Source organism: Perognathus longimembris, chromosome 3, assembly GCF_023159225.1.
Source record: "Perognathus longimembris pacificus isolate PPM17 chromosome 3, ASM2315922v1, whole genome shotgun sequence".
In the NCBI taxonomy this organism is placed as follows: domain Eukaryota; kingdom Metazoa; phylum Chordata; class Mammalia; order Rodentia; family Heteromyidae; genus Perognathus; species Perognathus longimembris.
Genome location: NC_063163.1, coordinates 24,384,727 through 24,404,451, shown reverse-complemented (window position 1 = coordinate 24,404,451; position 19,725 = coordinate 24,384,727).

Below are 19,725 nucleotides of genomic sequence, written 5' to 3'. Positions count from 1 at the left end.
CTGTTTGTGTGGTGCTAAGGAATCGGACCCAGGGTTTCATGCATGTTAGGCAAGCACTCTACCACTGAGCCACAACCGTAGCCCACTACTCAGTTTTGATCTATGAACTAGGTTTTGGTGTGACTATAAGCTTTTGGTTAATTCTGTTCAATTTCCTAACACTTCAATACCATTTTAGTCCAGGATGCAAACCAGCTGTTTCTAATTCTCTTTTCTGTCTCTGATTATTCCCATCTTGCCTTTGTTTGTTGTGAGGCTTGAACTCAGGACCTAGACACGATCCTGAGCTCCTTTTGCTCAAGACTAGTACTTTACCACTTGAGCCACAGCTCCACTTGAAGGTTTTGAGTAGCGATAAGTCTCAATAGGCCTTTTTTTGCCCGGGCTAGCTTTGAACTGTGATCCTGAGATCCTTGCCTCCTGAGTAGCCACCAGTGCCCAGCTTGTGTTCCGCTTGTAGGCTGCCCTTTCTCAAACTCTCACCAGCTACCTGCTCCAACCCTTGTCTGTTAGGAGCTTAGTGCCGTCTTAGTTAGCTCCAGTCATTGGATCTTCTTTTGCATGTGAAAACGTGACATAAGCATAAGAATTATTTTTCCAATTTTTATTGGAAACCATGTATGTTTTTTTCTCAGATTGTCAATTCCTTGGAAGAAAACATTGCCACTTTGAAAAATATACTCCTTGTTAGATTGCCTTTGTATTGCTGCTCCTTTGTTGCTAAACATGAGCACTCTACTACTTGAGCCACAGCTTTACTTTCCGTTTTTGATGGTTACTTAGAAATGTTTTACTGACTTTTTTGTCCAAGCTGGCTTTGAACCACAACCATCAGATTTTAGCCTTCTGAGTAGCTAGAGTTTACAGACCTGAGCTACCCAGCTTGGCTTGTATTACTATTCTTAATTGGTTAAAGAGCATGCATTGGGGGGGGGGGGGGGGGCGGGGAGGGAGCTGTCTGGTAAGATGTAAATTGGGTCAAGCCATTACAGCAATTGAAAAATATCTAATGATTGCCAAATCTTCTCTCATGTTGTATTGTTATCGCCTTGGTGTTGGATTTTTGATAAGGTATGTGAATATGAGTCTGAGATTTTAATGTAAGCCAACATGTAACGCCCTGTATATTTTTAAACATTGTTATTTTTCAAGGAAAACAATTTTGGAAGATAGCTTTGCCTAACATACTTTTCAGAGCCATACATAATTTAATTACTGATCATTGTTGCATCTACTAAATGATTATCTGGGTTCAAACATATTCTGACTGCTTCTTTGTAAACAAGCTACAGCAATTAGACAAAACTTGAGCAATACACCGGGTTCCAATTGGCCAGAATGCAATTATGTGACTGGATTTCAAATAACTAAGGCTCTGAGTTTTTAACTATCTTGGATTAATTTTTACTCCCTTGATACCAAATTATCTTGTTTTGCTTCATTTAGTCATTTCATTCTTATACTGAAGCTTACATTAAGTGCATCACTTCATGGCATCCAATTAGATAATCCTTAGATAAGCAGGACCTGGCTTGCCTACATAAAAATGTTCTGCAAAATCTAGCCAGATTCCTGTTCCTATCTACAACTGAGCCCACCAGGCCTTTTTGGATTAACTTGTGGGCAGTAACACAACAAAGTAGGGCTTTATCCTCCATTACTAATCTAGTCTCTACTTTGAAGTTAACCAGAGTCCATCCTCTGTTACATTCCTCACTACAGTGTAAAACTAATCAAGGAAAACTTTTTTATCAACTACACAGGCTACAGTTATACAGGTGACAAAACCTGGAAATCATTTAAGTGTTTTAACAGTGACTACTAAGAAAAAAAAAAGCCTAAAAAAATCACAAAAACTAAGCATGATCAGAAAAGTTTATTCAATGAAAATCCAGAATTTTCATCTTTATAAGAAGCTCATCCAGACTTATAAGTAAACATTGCAGATTGTACAGATCTAATTTTTCCGCCCCCTAAAACCTGGCTAACATGGAAGGCATAGACCTGTAAAAGAGATGAGATGACAATAGAAACATACATATCCCCAAACATGTTGAAATTGGAAAGAGTGTTACTAGTAAGTTGAACAGAAGTGAAAATAGCCAACTCCTAAACTAGTAGCAGAGAAAGCCTGCAACTAACCTAATACCAAGATCTTAGAAAGTTACAGCATTAAGCAATTCTGGGACTGGAACTCACATAGAATTCCTTCTGCCATGTGAGTACACAGTAAAAAGGCATCATGTAGGAAGTGGGATGGAAGAGCCCTCAAACAACAGATTTGCCAGTACCTTGATTTCACACACTCAGCTTTGGGGACTATTCAGCATGTAGCTTTGATGAAGCAACTGGTCTCCCAAGTACTTTTTCCCAGCCAGCAAGATCATGCCCAGAACAAAATTGTATCTCTGTTGACAGATGGGAGGGAATGGTGGCAGTGTCCAGCTCTTTATCCAAAACATATAAAGAGCTCAAAAGATTAAACAACAAAAGAACAAATCCAGTTAATGAATGGGCAAATGAACTGGACAGTTCTCAAAAGAAGTATAAATGGCCAATAAATAACAAAGTGCTCAAAATCCTTAGCCACAAAGGAAATGTAAATCAAAATGATGTTGAGATCTCTTACTCTAGTCTGAATAGCAACTCAAGAACACAAACAAATGCTGGCAAGGATGGTGACAGGGAAAGGAACCCTCATACATTATTGATGAGAATGCAAATTAGTGCAGCTACTGTGGAAATCAGTATGGTGTTTCCTCAAGAAACTAAAACTAGAACTACCACATGATCCAGTTATACCACTCCTGGGTATATACCCAAAACATTTATGTTTTATTGAAACTTTATTCCCTATAGCCAAACTATAAAATCAGCCAGGTGCTCAGCAGCAGATGAATAGATAAATGAAATGTAGTTTGTATGTACATTTGATATTATACCATTCATTCATAAGGAAATGGAAAGAAAACCTTATATTAAGAGAAGTAAGTCAGACCCAGAGAAACAAAGGTTGCATGTTTTCTCTCATTTGTAGTAGTAGATAGAATGTGCCTATAGATCTATAAGGAGTAACACTGGGTAGTATGTAATCAGTTACAAATGAATTAAGTCTAATAGACTCTATAGCATAATTCTTTAGAAAGACTAAGTCAAAGCTCACTACAATAAGTACAAGGTAATTGGTACTTGCAAGATGGGTGAGAGAACCAAGAGGTCACAAGTAGACAAATGCTGAGGGGAAGGGAGGAGAATGCAGTCAAGAATTCATTGTCTATACCATGAAATTCAGAAAAATAAGGGAAGGAGTGGGTGGAAGTGGGTGAAGATAGTGGAGGAATGACATAGATCAAGATGCACTGGTATACGTAAACTTTCGTTAAGTGGAAAAAATTCAATACATATCCTAAAACTTAAGAAAAGTGAGGGCAGGGGTGAGTTGGGAGTGATGACAATGTTGAAAGGGGTGTCCTTAATCAAGATGTACTGTATTCATAAACTGCTTTGGGGACTCCTTTGCACAACTACTTAATGATAATAAAAATATTCAAGAAAAGGTAAAAGGTAAAAGGTTTTAAAGAGTAACAGGACAAATACAATCCGTTCATTGTATATATGTATGAGCATATCATAAACCCCTTTTGGTTGTTACTGATCATGGGGGTGAACTCAGGGTCTGGGCACTGTCCCTGAGCTTTTGTTCTCAAGATTAGCATTTTACTACTTGGAGCCACAGCACCACTTCTGGTTTTCTGATGGTTAACTGGAGATAAGAGCCTCCTGGGCTTTCTTGCCAGGGCTGGCTGGCTTTGACCTCAGCCTCCTGAATTGCTAAGATTAGGCGTGAGCCACTAGTGTCTGATTAAGAGTTTCTTGAAAGATTTGGGTATAGGAAAGGAAACCAAACCACAACATAAATCCACATACACAATTAATTCTAACAAAACTAAAAGGTTGTACAAGAAAGAATAAAATTGCTGTGTGTGATGGCGCACATCTCTGATCCCAGCTTTTGGGAGGTAAAGGCAGAAGGGTTGAGTGCTTGAGGCTAGCTTGGGCTACATGAGACCCTTGTCACAAAAGAAAAGACAGAGAGGAGAAAGGAAAATCATGTTTATTACATAGCTCACATCTAAATAGAGCAAAAATTATCATAATCAAGTCCTATCTGAAAGTACCATATAGGGAGAGTGAGATGATTGAAATGATACATGCATACTTGTGTATAAGGAGAGGAGTAGGAGGGGGAAGGAAATCTTTTATATTACAAATGGGAAAGCAGTAGATAATACACAAATAGAAAAACTGAGTAGATGGCCACACAAAGATGTAGAAATGTGGAGGTTAAATGCTCAAAATCAGCTAAAATAGTTGCATGTGGAAGGAAAGCTGGATGAATGTACTCTACCATTAATCTCCTAGACCTTGAGATTTTAAATAAAGACCATAGCTTTCAGTAAATGAAACGATTGACATAATTGGTGCCAGTGGTTTATGCCTGTAATTCTAGGTACACAGGAAGCTGAGAACCAGGATCAAGGCTTGAGGAAAAGCGTAAGCTGAAATATCCTTGAAACTCCAGCTCCAAAATAACTAATCAAAAACCAGGCTGGCGAAGTGTGCTTTACATGGTAGAGCATTAGCCCAGCAAACAAACCCAGCAAATGCCAGATCCTGAGTTCAAACCTTTAGGACAGCAAAAAAAAAAAAAAGCTGTTTCCTGCAGGTGCAAATCAGTGTTTGAATGCTTGTCTAGCAAGCATAAGGCTGTGGATTTGACCCCCTAGCACTGCAAAACAAAACAAACCTACAATAAATAATACTCAACATTCTAGGCGAGTATATTTGACCTGTCTGCCATTTTGTCCTGACCTTAGAATACATGTATTTTTTTTTTTTTTTTGCCAGTCCTGGGCCTTGGACTCAGGGCCTAAGCACTGTCCCTGGCTTCTTTTTGCTCAAGGCTAGCACTCTGCCACTTGAGTCACAGCACCACTTCTGGCCATTTTCCGTATATGTGGTGCTGGGGAATTGAACTTCAAGTATAGGAGGCAAGCGCTCTTGCCACTAGGCCATATCCGCAGCCCTTAGAATACATGTAGATGAGGCTCCAGTGGCAGTTCTGCAGATCAGTAGTCACATCTGTGCCACAAGGTTAGGACTTCATTATGTTCCAGAAAAGCTATTTTTTTTTCCCTTTGCCTCTCTTAAAAATATCCTTTAAAAAAATAGAAAAGAAAACAAACAAAAGCACTAGCTGTACCTCAATAATTTTCTCCCAAACAAAAAAGACCTAGTAAATTAACTGTTGAAAGTGTGACTGGTTATTCTTTGCATTTCAATTGCTCTTGGGGTTCAGATTCATTCAGGCTTATATTACTGCAGGTAAATTTCGGTAGTGTGAAAACTGGGTTGATTTAGCCAGAATGAGGAGAGAGTGGTCCTTTCTCTTTCTCACCTTCTCTAGGGTTTATCAGAGGTGGTGTAAAAGATGTAATAGGATTGCAGGGCCAATGACACTTGTCATCGCTGGAAAAGCCGGTGGGAACGGGATGTTGTCCCACTCTGTTTCCTGGAATCTTTTCTGAACACTATATGACTATAGACGGACATTTATTTGTTAGTTTGTTGTGGTGCTAGGGATCAAAACCAGGGATTTGCACATGCTAGACAAAGTGTTCTACTACTGAGTCACAAACCTAGCCCTAGACGGAGATTTTACTTTTTCCTTGGAGAAACACAGGGTATATGGAATGCTGTCTTGGTAGTTGTAAAAACATCCAACAAGTGCATGTATTATTACAAAATTGAAAATGTCAGTGAACTTCAGAGATCTTCCCTCTCTATAAGATTTACTTACCAGCTCATGAGCTATGTCTATGTGGAAGATGAAAGTTTCCTGCCTTGACAATGAGAATGCTTTGAAATGACTGGCAATCTATTGTCTTTACTAAAAGTGAAGCAAATGAAGACATTTTTGTTGTAGGCTCTGTGTCTGGTTTCCTTTTCAAACTGCTTGTAATTCTGGAATGGCATCAGATAAACTAGGTCTAAAACTAAAAATAATAAAAGTTTAGCCACTTACTGAGGGGGGTAATAAGAACAATTTGAACTGAATATTGTGATTTGTTAGAAATAAAGTACTCAGATCTTCTAGAGATTTTTTTTGGTCAGTAGTGGGGCTTGACTCTGGGCTTGGGCACTGTCCCTGAGCTCCTCAGCTCAAGGCTAGCACTTTCACTTGAGATTTTTTAATCTCTACCACTCTTATCCTTGTTGAAAATTAGAGACATTTTACCAATGTTACTTTTTCCCCCTGCTAATTACTTAGATTTTGACCATTGCAAGGGTTGAGGTAGTTCTTGTCTATCAAAGGCCATTTATATTTTTATAATATCATTTATGGACCATATAAACATGGTTGATGGTGGTGGGAAGCTTAATAAGAAGTATATGAGAAGAGCATGTATGTCCTGTCCTCTTTCATGGGTGTCAGATGGCCCTTGGGTGGGACATTCCTCACCCTTGGGAACAAAAGCAATAGGGCTTCTAACATAGTTGCAACACATCTGATAGCCATAGGAAAAAGCAAACGTGACAGTGGCAAGTTTTCCACATTTTAGTAAGTAGTGCAACTTCTTGTAGCCTAGGTGGATATCGTGTTCTTGGAGCCACAGGTTGCTACAGTTTGGATAAGGTTTGACTCTGTCCACCAAAGGAAACTTCATGTGTTGGAACCTTAGTGTCCAGTGTGAAGAAGTAAGAGAGGGCAGAACCTTTTCAGAGGGGCAGGGCCTAGTGGGAGGGAGTTGGGCACTGAGGAATTGGCCCTTGGAAGTGATTAATGCTGGTCCCTCTCCCATTTCCTCTCCCTCACCTCCTTTCTTCTTCCTTATCTTCTCCATTCCCTTTCTTTTCCTTCTCTCCCACCCTCTTTCCTTCCTTTCTTGTAAGATTTTTTTCATTAGCATACATTAGTTGTATAAGCAGGGTAGAATGTTCAAAGTATCCCATCAACTTCACCCCGTCTTCCATTTGCCCTTCTCCCCTTTTCTTGAAACATTTCAGCTGATTTCACTGGTTTAATGTTGATTTCTAGAAATGAGTAGATAGTTACACAAAGGGCAAAACTTAGTCTTACCATGAGATTTCTTCCACATAGATTTCCACCATTGTAATGCCGCCTTCATAAGAGTTGCACCAGAATCAAAACCAGAGCGTTTGGATCTCTAGAACTATGAATTTAAGAAACTGTTTTTTTTTTTAAAAAAAAAACAACAAATTTCCCAGCCTTAGGTACTTCGTTATAGCAATGGGAAATGAAATAATATAATGGAGGGGAAAAACCCCTCAAAAAACCAACAACCAGAAAACCATACAAACAGTATATGCAAGCTCCTGAACCACACACATATATGCACACACACACACACACACACACGTTTGTTTTCATAACTATATCTGGACAAGTACTTTATGAAGTATAGTCAATATTACCATGACAGCAGACAACAGTTCAATCAAAGGTAACACAATAAACAGTGCCCTGGAGAAGGAAGAGTTGTTGAAATGACAGAAATGGGCTATGTGTGGAGAAATAGAGGTCAGAAGTGTAGGTGATTTCTGTCACCTGTGTCACTTTGATAATCACAGCCAATGGATTTGAACTGTTTTAAAGACATAACTAGCATAACATAACTGTGTAGGGTACTGTCCTTGGCCCTTTCAGTAGTTTTATAATGTGCTTATGATAATGCTAATTTTATAGAGGAAGAAACAGAGCTCAGGAAGATCACGTGACTTGGTGTTCCTCAAAGAATGGTAGTTAGCAAAAGGCAGGTGTTCAGATTTCAACTTCTCGACTCTCTCCACAATAGCACACTTGGTTCACAGGTCAAGAGACACCCTGGAATCCTAGGAGGAATTAAGGAAACTGGACAGGAAGGCAGGCTTTAGTTCATCTAGAAGGCCTCCCAGGGTGGTTGTCTTTGGGACAAGCCAGGATACAGTAGTCAGCCAGCCTGGCCTGCTAAGAGGAACAGTTAGGTCCTGATAAGAACCTGGTTAAGTGGATTCATCCACTTGCAAAGGGAAGTGCTACTCCTTCCCTGTCCCTTCTAGGAACAGTTGGTAAACATGGCTGCCATGCCTTGGAACAGACTCCAGACCTTGGAAGGGCACAAGCAAGAGCTGTGTCCACTGACTTGAACAACCTTCAACTAAGTCAAATGTGACAGCCACTGTAGGAGCTGAAAGACAAGTCCATTCCTGACCCTCATACCTATGCAAAGGCACTGGTAAAGGGAAAGAGAGTCATGTGCCCAGGCTTTTGATCTTTACCTGCCACAGGCCTTTCCTCCCTCTCCACGAGCCTTTTTGGAAGACAGGAAGTGGTGATGTCACCTGTGTTTGTCAGCACTCTTTGGTTCTGAGTTATCTGGATTGTTGGCATATTTTCCCCTAGGATTTCCAAGTGGATGATTGACTCTCCTCAGAGCTTTGTGAGGAGCAAATCTCAGTGAAAGGCCAGAGATTTCCCTTTGGAGTATAATGCAGGGTCCTTATATGTGCTTATAGCATTTTCTAATTCTTGTTAACAATCTTCTGTACTGACCAATTCCATGTTGGACACGATAGTGCACTCCTATATCCTCAGTGCTTGGGAGATTAAAGCCAGGAAGCTTCTAAGTTTGAGATCAACTTGGGCTACATAATGAGAACTTGTCTCAAAAAGAAAAAGAATGTATTTCTATATTTCTCTATATTTATTCATAGCCAATATCATCTTGTACCTTGAAAATAATAACTTCTTAATATCATTCAGATAGGTCATTTTAAATTTGAGTAGGTGCACAAAAATTGGTATAAAAATAAGCATTAAGTTACCTTTGCCGCCCTTCCTGTGCTACTTATAGGAACAGAATTCTGGAAAAGCAAAGTACAAGGGAAGAAACTTGCACAGCTAAGGTTGAAACTGAAAGGAGACCCAAAAATGCCACTGAACCCAGAGAAGAAACTGAACTCAGCAGAGCTCATGAGAGCTCACACATTTCACCCCCTAATCTTGAATAACAGACAACATCAAAAGGCAGCTGTGCTCTTCTCAGAATAAAACAGCTGAGCTAAACAACCAAAACCAAACAGCTGTACTGCCTTTGGACTTAGTGTTACATTAAAATTAGATGTTTTCTTTCTCTAGTCTTCCTCTGCCTCAAAAAAACAATTGAAGAGTTTTAGTTCATCCATAAATGTTATGATCAAATCATCGGCACACAGTAAAATGTTAGTTGTTCGGGAAAATCTGAGAGATAGCATTGCATTTATAAGTACAGACCCCTACAGATTTCATTATTCAGTGCTACTTAATTATTTAGAATTTGCCTGTGCAGTGAACCATGTTTATCGTCTAAAACTGGAAGATAAGTCACAAATTTTCTAATATTTTTTAAAATATAAAAAAAATCCTTTGAATCCCAGCTATTTAAATTTTTTTCCCAGTGTTGGGGATTTAGCGGGTCTTCATACATCCCAACTCCTCTACCCCTGAGCTACATCCCCAGCCTTAATATATTTTATTTTGAGACAAGGTCTCACTTATTGCCCAGGCTAGCCTGGAATTTGGGATCTTCCTGTCTCCTCCTCCTGGGATTAGAGTGTTGTTCTTTCTTTATAGAGAAGTTAATGACTAAACTGGGCTGAGGACAAATGCCTGTAATTCCAAGAATTTAGGTAGAGGTCAGAGGATTGAGTTAGAAGCTAGTCTGGCCATCTTACCTTGTCAAAATAAAATAAATGATACAATAATAAGAGGAAAGAAAGTAAAAGTTACATTATATGGTCACCTTACAGACTGAATAAAGAAAAAGGAAGATATGCAGGCTGGGTGTGTGGTTCAGGTGGTAGAGCACCCACCTAGCAAGCATAGGACGCTGAATTTATAACATTCCTTTGGTCATGTCATATATTTTAGCTATCAACCTGGTATTCTGTGCTAGGTACCACTAGAAAGAAATCATTTAGTGTCTAGGTAAAGTCTAATGTATTATCAACTGCAGTGTGTATAACGCTCACTGACTTGGGATGATTATCAATTGAGGATAAACACACATTTATATAACATCTGCTTATCAAGTGGGGAGTCCTGAGTGAAAACCTCAGTATCACAAAAAAATAATATACATACATATATGTATATATACACACACATATATATATGTGTACATCAAGGTGATTTTTTAATCTATTCCTTCTAGTAATAAAGGTAAAAAGATTGGATTGGCTTTGTACTTCATTTTATTTTTTGTGAAATATTTAATTTTCATTGAAAATGTTTGTATGATTTGATTTCTTTCCTTCCTTCCTTCCTTCCTTCCTTCCTTCCTTCCTTCCTTCCCTTCCTTCCCTTCCCCTTTCCTTCCTTCCTCCCTCCCTCCCTCCCTTCCCTCCCTCCCCTCCTTCCCTCCCTCCCTCCCTCCCTCCCTCCCTCCCTTCCCTTCCCTTCCCTTCCTTCCTTCCTTCCTTCCTTCCTTCCTTCCTTCCTTCCTTCCTTCCTTCCTTCCTTCCTTCCTTCCTTCCTTCCTTCCTTCCTTCCTTTCCTTCCTTTCTGTCTTGGGGCTTGAACTCAGGGCCTGGACACTATACCCGAGACTTTTTGCTCAAGGCTAGCTCTCTACCATGCAAACCACAGGTCCTTTGTGGTTTTTTTTCTGGTTAATTATGTGTAAGAATCTTATGGACATTCCTGCCCAGACTAACTTTAAACCACAATCTCAGACCTCAGCTTCCTGAGTAGCTAGGGTTACAGGTATGAGCCACTAGCACCTGGCACAATTTCTTACTTTATACTTCTTCAAAAGTATCAGTCTGCAGTAGATTACTGGAGAAGTGGTCTTGATTTGAGAAATTATGATCTCAAATGTTTCTCCTCTTTCCAGCTCTAGACATTCTCACAACCCAAAGATGCTCATGTAGAGTGGGAAAAAATAGGTTAAAGCTCTTTTGTGGAGCCATGTTCATTCTATCAAGAATCATATTTAACATCATGAGAAAATTATGACTATAGCAGTTTCCCAAGACTTTTTGTCACATATACTATACACATTGCACTGTTTTCTCTCAGTCTGTGACCGTTATTTTTCATATTTCTAACATTTTTCCAAGAGTGAAATTTTTAAATTCTAGGATTGGAGTTTGGAAGTTATACGTGGTCTTAACATGACTAGCTGCCCTTACTGAGAAGCCAGATCCCGAATGAATGGTGAGAGCCCACCAGAGGGTTCAGTAGGCAATCCCTGTGAAGTCTTCCCTTGCCACTGCTGACCAGAGACAGACAGAGCTTCTTACCGAACAGGCAGAGTTTCTTCCTGAAGAGGAAAACAATCCCATCATCCTCAAGGCCAGAGCCTCATCTGCAGTCCTCATCAGCTCCCAAGAAACCCCTGAGAGGAGCCGGGGCGGTGAGAGATTTCATCTGCTTACAGCAATGGTTCAGAAAATCACAGTTCCTACCCTTTGCACTTGCTTTATACATCTGAACGTGACTGTTAAACAAGCTACTATTTTCCTGTGACAAAGGTTCCTTAATGAACTTCCCTTGGTGGCTAGCTTAAGCAACAGAAATTTATTAGCTCATGGTACTAAGGGATTGATAAGCAGCACTTGTTTCATCCAAGGCTTTTCTCCTTGGTTTATCAATTACCATCTTTGAGTTCACAGTGGGGGTAGGGGGGTGTTCCTTGTGCCTGAGTCCTAACCTCTGGGCTGCCTTGTGAGACACCTCCACCCACATCTCAGAAAGAAAAAAATCAGGATATTCACTGAATATCGGAGTACAGCCTCATTCTGAGGTAGCAGGTTGGATTTAGGATTTTATTTTATTATTATTTTTGTTGATTGTTTTAATTGGGCTTGAACTCAAGGCCCTGAGCGTTTTCACTCAAAGCTACCACTTTGAGCCACAGCTCCACTTCTAGTTTTCTGGTTATTAATTAGGGGAAGAAAGTTTCCCAGACTTCCCTTCCCCGGGCTGGCTTTGAACCATAATCGTCAGCTCTCAGCTTCTGGAGTAGCTAGGATTACAAGCATGAGCCACCTGTGCCCAGCTCAGGGTTTAGGATCTTAATGCATGTATTTTGAGAAACACAATTCAGGTCAGGTGGACATTAACAGCCAGGAGAATGAAAGGCTAACCACTCCCTCAGAAGGACTGCAGTTCTAATCCATACACCAACAAGTCATTAAAGCGAGGAGACTTGCTGAAAGTGAGCCATCCATGCAATTTTAGTAAACAAGCAACTCATAATAATGTAGAAGAGCAGTCTTTTGCTCTGTCTTTGTTCACTTGAAGCTATCCTCATTCTTCCCAGAGAGTCTATGAGAACTTTTCCAGTATCAACAATCCACCATTGTCTGTATCAGTGTTTCTCTGATACGTTCTCAGCTATGTAATAGCATTCTGGGCCTCTACCCACTAGAGGCTACCATGTCGAGGACAGTTTGAGAACTTGTTCTATGTGGTACTTTTGTAATTTCCAAAAGTACCCCAGCCACTGAAACACAATGACACAATGGGTATGCTGGCTGGCGTTCCTGTCTCCTCTAGTGCAGAAATGGCCCCACTGTATTCTAGAGTCTACTTTCCCTGTCTTGTTCCTATAGTGATGAACTGGCCATGCTTGCTTGCCTGGAGAATCTTCAAGACTTCTTCCATTGGGATCAGCTGCTTACATTCACTAGTTAAGGAAAGTTGGTAAGAATGATTAATGCTAACGTATGAAAAGTTGATGAGAATTAGTCGGTTACATTTTTAGATTGTGTTTGTGCGTCGAAAGGGGACTTCTTTTCAGAAAACCCAAAATGATGAAGGTATATAAGAAGAAATACTCGTCAAGTGTTGATTCTTCTCTGGAGTGGTTCCAATTGTGTGGAGTCTACTTCACCAGAAAGAGTCTGCCTCATCTGTGAACTGCTAGACATGGAAGAAGGTAAGCCACGGGGTACTGGACTTAAAATAGAGACTAGAACAGTAGGAAATTCGGGAGGATTCCAAGATGGCTGTGTCAGGCCCTTAACTAGTGCTTAGTCCTTGGTAAGGGTTCGGTACTGTTGTTGGCTGTTGATTTTTATTCCGTGAACACATGGGTTTGGGCTTTGAACAAAGCCATCTGCAAGTTGATGTGGCTGAGGTAAGGTAGATCACTTCTGAATACACAGTGAAATGAATGTAGTTGTATTTTGTCAGCTAGCATTTACAAGAGTCTGTCTCTTCAGCTGCTTCCTGAACACACCTAGTCAGCTTCTGTGCTAGATGTCGTTGTGTTTGTATGTGCATGCGCGTGTGCGAGACCTGGACTTGAACTCAGGGCCTGTGCGCTGTCCCTGAACTTCTTTTTGCTCAAGGCTAGCACTTTACTACTTGAACCACAGTTCTACTTCCAGCTTTTTTGGTGGTTAATTGGTGATAATAGTCTTACAGACTTTCTTGCCCAGGCTGACTTCAAACTTCGATCCTCAGATCTCAGCCATGTAAGTAGCTAGCATAACCTAAGTTACACGGATAAGCCACCAGCACCTGGCATAGATGTCTTGTATTTATTATTTCATGTGTCTTTCCAAAGGATCTTGCAATCGGTCTTATTCATCCCAGTTTATGGATGGAAAGTAACACTCAGTGGGCAAGTAGCTCCTATGGTGGTGGGAGATTTCCACCAGCCTTGCTCTCTCTCGGTGAGTTTATACTGGTAGAAGGTAAGGGCACATGCTTCCAGAAGAATCTACTGCCAAGGTCAATATGCTGCATGCCCAAGGTGCCATCCATCCTGATAAAATGTTACAGAGATTAGAGGAGAGAGCAATTCCCCTTAGGGGATTTCAAAGAAAACTCTTTTGAAGGTGTCATTTGGCCGTGTGGAATCAATTGGTCCTGGTTGAAATGTTCCTGAATAAATGAATGTGAGTAAAGCCACATGAGAGGAAATTATGGTTTTAAAATGAGAGAAAAGAGAGGGTTTAGATGGACTACCAAGAAAACTTTGAGATACAGCTTGAACTGTACCTTGAACTTACTCCCCTCTAGGTTGCCTTCTGTCCCTTTCTGCTGATTTGGATCCCAACATATTACTCCCATTCCTGGAGAAAACCTTGCTAAATCTGATCCTGCTACATCCTGTGCAAGGATTTTCTCAATGTCTCCTCATGGAGGTTGGGCCTTATTTGAGTTATCTCCAATCTGCAACTTTTGCAGGACTAAAAATGTACCACTGAAGGCTGGGAGTGTGGCTGAGCAGTAGAGTGCTTGCCTAGCATGCACGAAGCCTTGGGTTTGATTCCTCAGCACCACATACGCAGAAAAAAAAATATGTGTCACTGAAATTTGGCTACAAGTGGAAAATTCCACATTATGAACTTATGTTTCATTAAGTTCCTACAAATATTGCATAAGGGATCATTTTCAGACTATGTGCATGATGTTTATATATACAAAATGTTTTATTTTTAGATTTGGGTCTACTCCTCAAGATAATCTTAGGACAGTGTATACCAAATATCCCCAAATCTGAAACCACAATCTTGAAACTCTTCTAATCTCAAACAGTTTGGATAAGAGATACTCAAGCTGTGTGATAAACATCTAAACTTTAGTATGTTTAGGGTGTGACTCCTATGTACTGCCCATTACACCCTTTTATATTTTCCTTCTTACAACCCTATAGTACCAAACTCCCAACTTCTTATATTCTTTCTCACAGCCCTGAACATCACACCTAAGGGATTTTCCTTCTCTTTTCTTGTCTGTCTGGAAAAGTCCAATTTATTCTTTAGTTTAAGCTTCAAAATTGCTTTCCTAGAAGAGTTCCTAAATATCTTCCACCCCTCAGCCCCAGCTCCATATATATATGCAATATTGTTTGCACAATCAAAACTTTTTTTCTTCTTATGAGTATAGTACTTGGATTATTTTTTTCCCCAATTTTTACCTTCTCTTCCTTCTTCTTTTGCCCTTTTGCAAAACAGAGTCAGTAGGCTGGCCTTGAGCTCAAGATCCTTCTGCCTCAGTCTCCTGAGTGTGGGATTATGGGTATGTTCCACTATTCTTGGCAGTTTTTTTTTTTTTTTTAACCATCTTGAGGACAAATGCTGTGGCTTAATTTTCTCCCTATATTTTCAGGGTTCAATTTTCTGTGGCAAGAGGCCACAGAATTTCTGTTGAATGAGTGAGTGGATACATGCCTGCATTAAAAAAATATAAGAACTGCACTGGGCAGGGGGTATTGAAGCTAGATCTTTGGAGATTTTGCTGCAAGTGTATGGAAATCAATTCTTTTTATTCTGTGCTAGTGAGCCAGTGGACATTTATGAACAAGGGAAATTAATCTTGGGCTCATATCTAAAGCTTTTTACAAGGATCTATGTTAGGCAGCCTAGGAAACTATTAGAAGAACATGGGAGAAGATACTAAGGACCTGAGCTGGGCTACTGTAGTATCAGAAAAGCATTTCATTTTGCCCCTTGAATCAATAAACATGTACTAGAGAATGGGTCACGTTTTCACTATCAACATTTTTCCCCTTTTGTAATCCCAGTTAAAACTTAGAAATTCCTAGGTGCACCATTCTTTATGGTCTTCCATACAATGTGTTGATTGCCTTCACAAGTGTTCATTGATCCTGTGTGGTATCAGGGGTTTGGACTGAGCTGTGCCCCTTGATGGCAGATCTCACCTGCACAGAGAACTTTGAATCCTTAATGCCTTGAATAGGGTTTGACATGTTGAAAAGGCTCTTCTAGTTTCGTCCAGCTTGATTTAATGGCTGTACCATCATTACTCCATGCCTTCTTATCCTCTTCATTTCAACATACTCAGCTTTTATTTCAGATGTTCACTTTTTCTTTTTGTCAGTAGTAGGATTTAAACTCAGGGCCTTGGCTCTGTCCCTGAGCTATTTTGCTCAAGGTAGAGCTCTACCACTTTGAGCCACAGCTCCATTCTGGCTTTCTGGTGGTTAATTGGAGGTAAGAATCTCATGGACTTTCCTGCTTGGGCTGGCTTTGAATTGTGATCCTCAGATCTCAGTAGCTAGGATTACAGGTGTGAGCCACCAGCAACTAGCTGGATGTTCATGCTTTGATGGTGCCATTTCTCCAGCTTGGGTAGGCCTCTTTATTTCACCAAATAATATTGTATATTCTTTCTAGATTTTCCTAGCTGAGTTTAACTCCCTGCCTTCTCACCATTGTCTCTGACCACCTAAGAAAGCCATTTCCCTGTAGTAGCCAAGAGTCAAAGTTATGCAATTGCTCCAAATGTGTTTATTGGTAGGAAAGATCATGGCTCTTCAAATGAATCGTGGCATAGGTCCCTGTGGCATGGAGGGGAGGGGGGACTAGTGAAACAGCTGCATTTCTGGCTCTCCCCCAGCCTCACTGACTCAGAATTTGGCGGTTGGAGGGGGGGGGGAGGTGGAATGGGGATCCAAGAAGGGAAGTGGAGTTTTTTCATTTATCTGTCCTTGGAAGGGTAAGGGGGGGGGGCAGGGGGAGAGGGATGACACAGAAACGGGGGGACAAAGGATGAATAAATGCAGCAGTGCTACTCACTAGACACTTTTTGAAAATGAACTATGCAACTTGTGGCTGGGGCTGGGAGGAGGACACTGTCAGAGAGCGAGGAAAGCGATGACATTGTCCAAAAAGAAGTATACTCATTACCTAACTTATGTAACTGTGGCCACTCTGTACATCACCTTTATAATAACAATTAAAAACATAAATTAAAAAAAAAGGAACAGCCTAGTAAGAGTCTGAGTTGGTTTTTTTTTTTTTTTTTTTTTAACAAAATTGCCTGATACTCAGATAAGTAGCCAAAACCCTTGATGTATATCCCCTAGAGAGGGAGTGAAAGGGTTAAGAAGAAGGCAAGGTCAAATTCTGGTGGAGATTAGTCTGGCTCTTCTCTTCACTTGTTATCTATGCAATTTTACCCTTATATCTAGAGCCTTTATAGGTTAACACACGGACTGACTCTAGAATCCTATGCTAAAATTCGTATCAAAGGCAGGAATTTCCATGCAAACAAACAAACACATCTGAATTATTTTATCTTACAATCCTGGAATTGCTAAGAATCTTAGAAGTACTTTCCTGAGACTTGGAAAAATTTGATTAACCTCAGATATCCAAGGACAGGCAATGACATCGGATTAAGCATTGCGCAGGAGCCATGGGGTCAGGCTATCCCAGAGGCGTTCTGTCCCCAGCATTGCTGCTCATCAGCCAGATAGGGGGAAGAAAAAGGGGGGGGGGAGCTGAAGGCTGGAAGATGTGGGGGGCTATAGATAGGAAAATGAAGAGCAATCCCATTGTGTATGGGGGGCCAGAGTGGGGAGAAGAGAAACTCCTAGGATATTCAAACGAAAGGAGTTCATTTACTCCCTAAACATTTGGGCCGTGCCCTGCGTGCCTGTTATGATTCTGCCCACAGTCCTGCTCTCAAAGAGCTCTCAATCCATGGGACAGATCGACACATCTGTACTTTATAATGGACAGTTATAAATCTAACATGCTGAGTGCTGGTGGCTCATATCTTAATCCTAGCTACCCAGAAGGTGGAGATCTATGCGTGGTCAGGAAAGGTTGTGAGACTCTTGTCTCCCACAGACTACTCAGAAAATGCCACAAGTAATACTGTGATTCAAGTGGTAGAGTGCTAGCCTTGAGCAAAAGAAGCTCGGGGACAGCGCCCAGGCTCTGAGTTCAAGCCTCAGGACCAGCACACGCGTGCATGCGTGTGTGCACACACATACAATATGCCAGGTGCTGGTGGTTCACACTTGTAATCCTAGCTGATACTCAAGAGGCTGAGATCTGAGGATCATCGTTCAATGGCAACCTAGGCAGGAAAATCCACGAGATTCTTTAATCTCCATCCAACTGCAAGAAAACCAAAAGTAGAGCTGTGGCTGAATGTGGTAAGAGTGCTATCCTGAGCAAAAGAGCTCAGGGACAACACCCAGGCCCTGAGTTCAAGCCCTTGACTGCAAAATAAGTAAACAAACAAACAACTAAATAAACAAACTCTTTTTAAAAAAATTTTATTGTCAAACTGATGTACAGAGAGGTTACAGTTTCATATGTTAGGCATTGGGTACATTTCTTGTACTGCTTGTTACCTCCTCCTCATTCTGCCCTCCCCCCTCCTAATAAACTCTTTCAACATGTTGAAGTGCTCCTGCCCCAGACAGACATTGTCAATCTGCAAAAATCAACGGCTTTGTGAAGCTGGGACCTTTTTTGTGTGTGTATGCTGGTCCTGGGGCTTGAACTAAAGTCCTGGGCACTGTCCTAGAGCTTTCTGGCTCAAGGCTAATGTTCTACCAATCAAGTCACATTCCCAATTTTGTTTTTTGGTGGTTCATTGGAGATTTAGTTATTAATAACTATAGTTTAGGCTTCTCTACTGAGATTACTGCCTCCTTTTCATTTCTGTTCCCAGTGCAAGTGAAGCATTCAAAATATATTCATTACTGGGCGCTGATGGCTTACTCCTTTTATCTCAGGAGGCTGAGATCTGAAGATCGTGGTTCAAAGTCAGCCTGGGGAAAAAGGTAGATCCCTAGCTCAAGTGGTAGAGCATCAGCCTTGAGCAAGAAAGCAATGTGTGAAAATTTTGAGGCTTTGAGTTTAAGCCCGTGTGTGTGTGTGTGTGTGTGTGTGTGTGTGTGTGTGTGTGTGTGTGTGTGTGTTTGTCTGTGAAAATATTTTCTGGACAGATTTTCTCCAGGAAATTCAAAACTAAAATTCAAAATATTCATAGTTCAAGCTCAACACTTAGATTTTAGGAGGATATGTTTATGACTCAGAATTCCCTCCAAGTAGTCATTCAGTCTCAGGAGCTAAATAATGGCCTCCATTCTTCCCCTCCTTACCCCAATTCAGGAATGAGTCACCTGGCTTGGGCAGGGTAGCTGGTTGCTATGGGCAGACCAGTGATCTTGGACTCTTTTGCATGCAGAAGATAGCAATGTGACTGTACAGAGTGAAAATTCAATTGCAGGTGTATTTGCAAATTGGATTTTGAGGGGGAAGTTTAAGCAAATCCTTTTGAAAGTGAATCCCTCCAAGGGAGGAATAATAAAGAAATGTGAAGAAAGGTGACAATCAAAAACCCATTAATATATCTAGTTTCCAGAGAAAAACCTGGCTGTCTAATGACATTTATGCTTTCATAGCTAGGCATTTAACCGTCATTTGGTGTCAGTTGCTTCCTTTATAAATGCCATGTGACAAATCTGTTTCCTATGTATCAGAGAGAGAGAGAGAGAGAGAGAGAGAGAGAGAGAGAGAGAGAGAGAGAGAGCTTACTCTCAACCATTCTGAGAGGTCTTAGATGTTTGAAGGAGCTGATGGCTCAAAATATGTGGCCAAGACTAAAGCCACCAGCTTTTTATTTTTTTTTTTTTTGTGTGTTTTTTTTTTTTGCCAGTCCTGGGGCTTGAACCTCAGGGCCTAAGCACTGTCCCTGGCTTCTTTTTGCTCAAGGTTAGCACTCTACCACTTTAGCCAGAGTACCACTTCTGGCCTTTTCTGTTTATGTGGTGCTGAGGAATTGAACCCAGGGCTTCATGCACTTCAAGCACTCTACCACTAAGCCACATTCCAAGCCCAACACCACCATTTTTAAAAGCTGGAGTTATGTCGGTAAAATAAAGGAAGAAATTTTCTCACCAG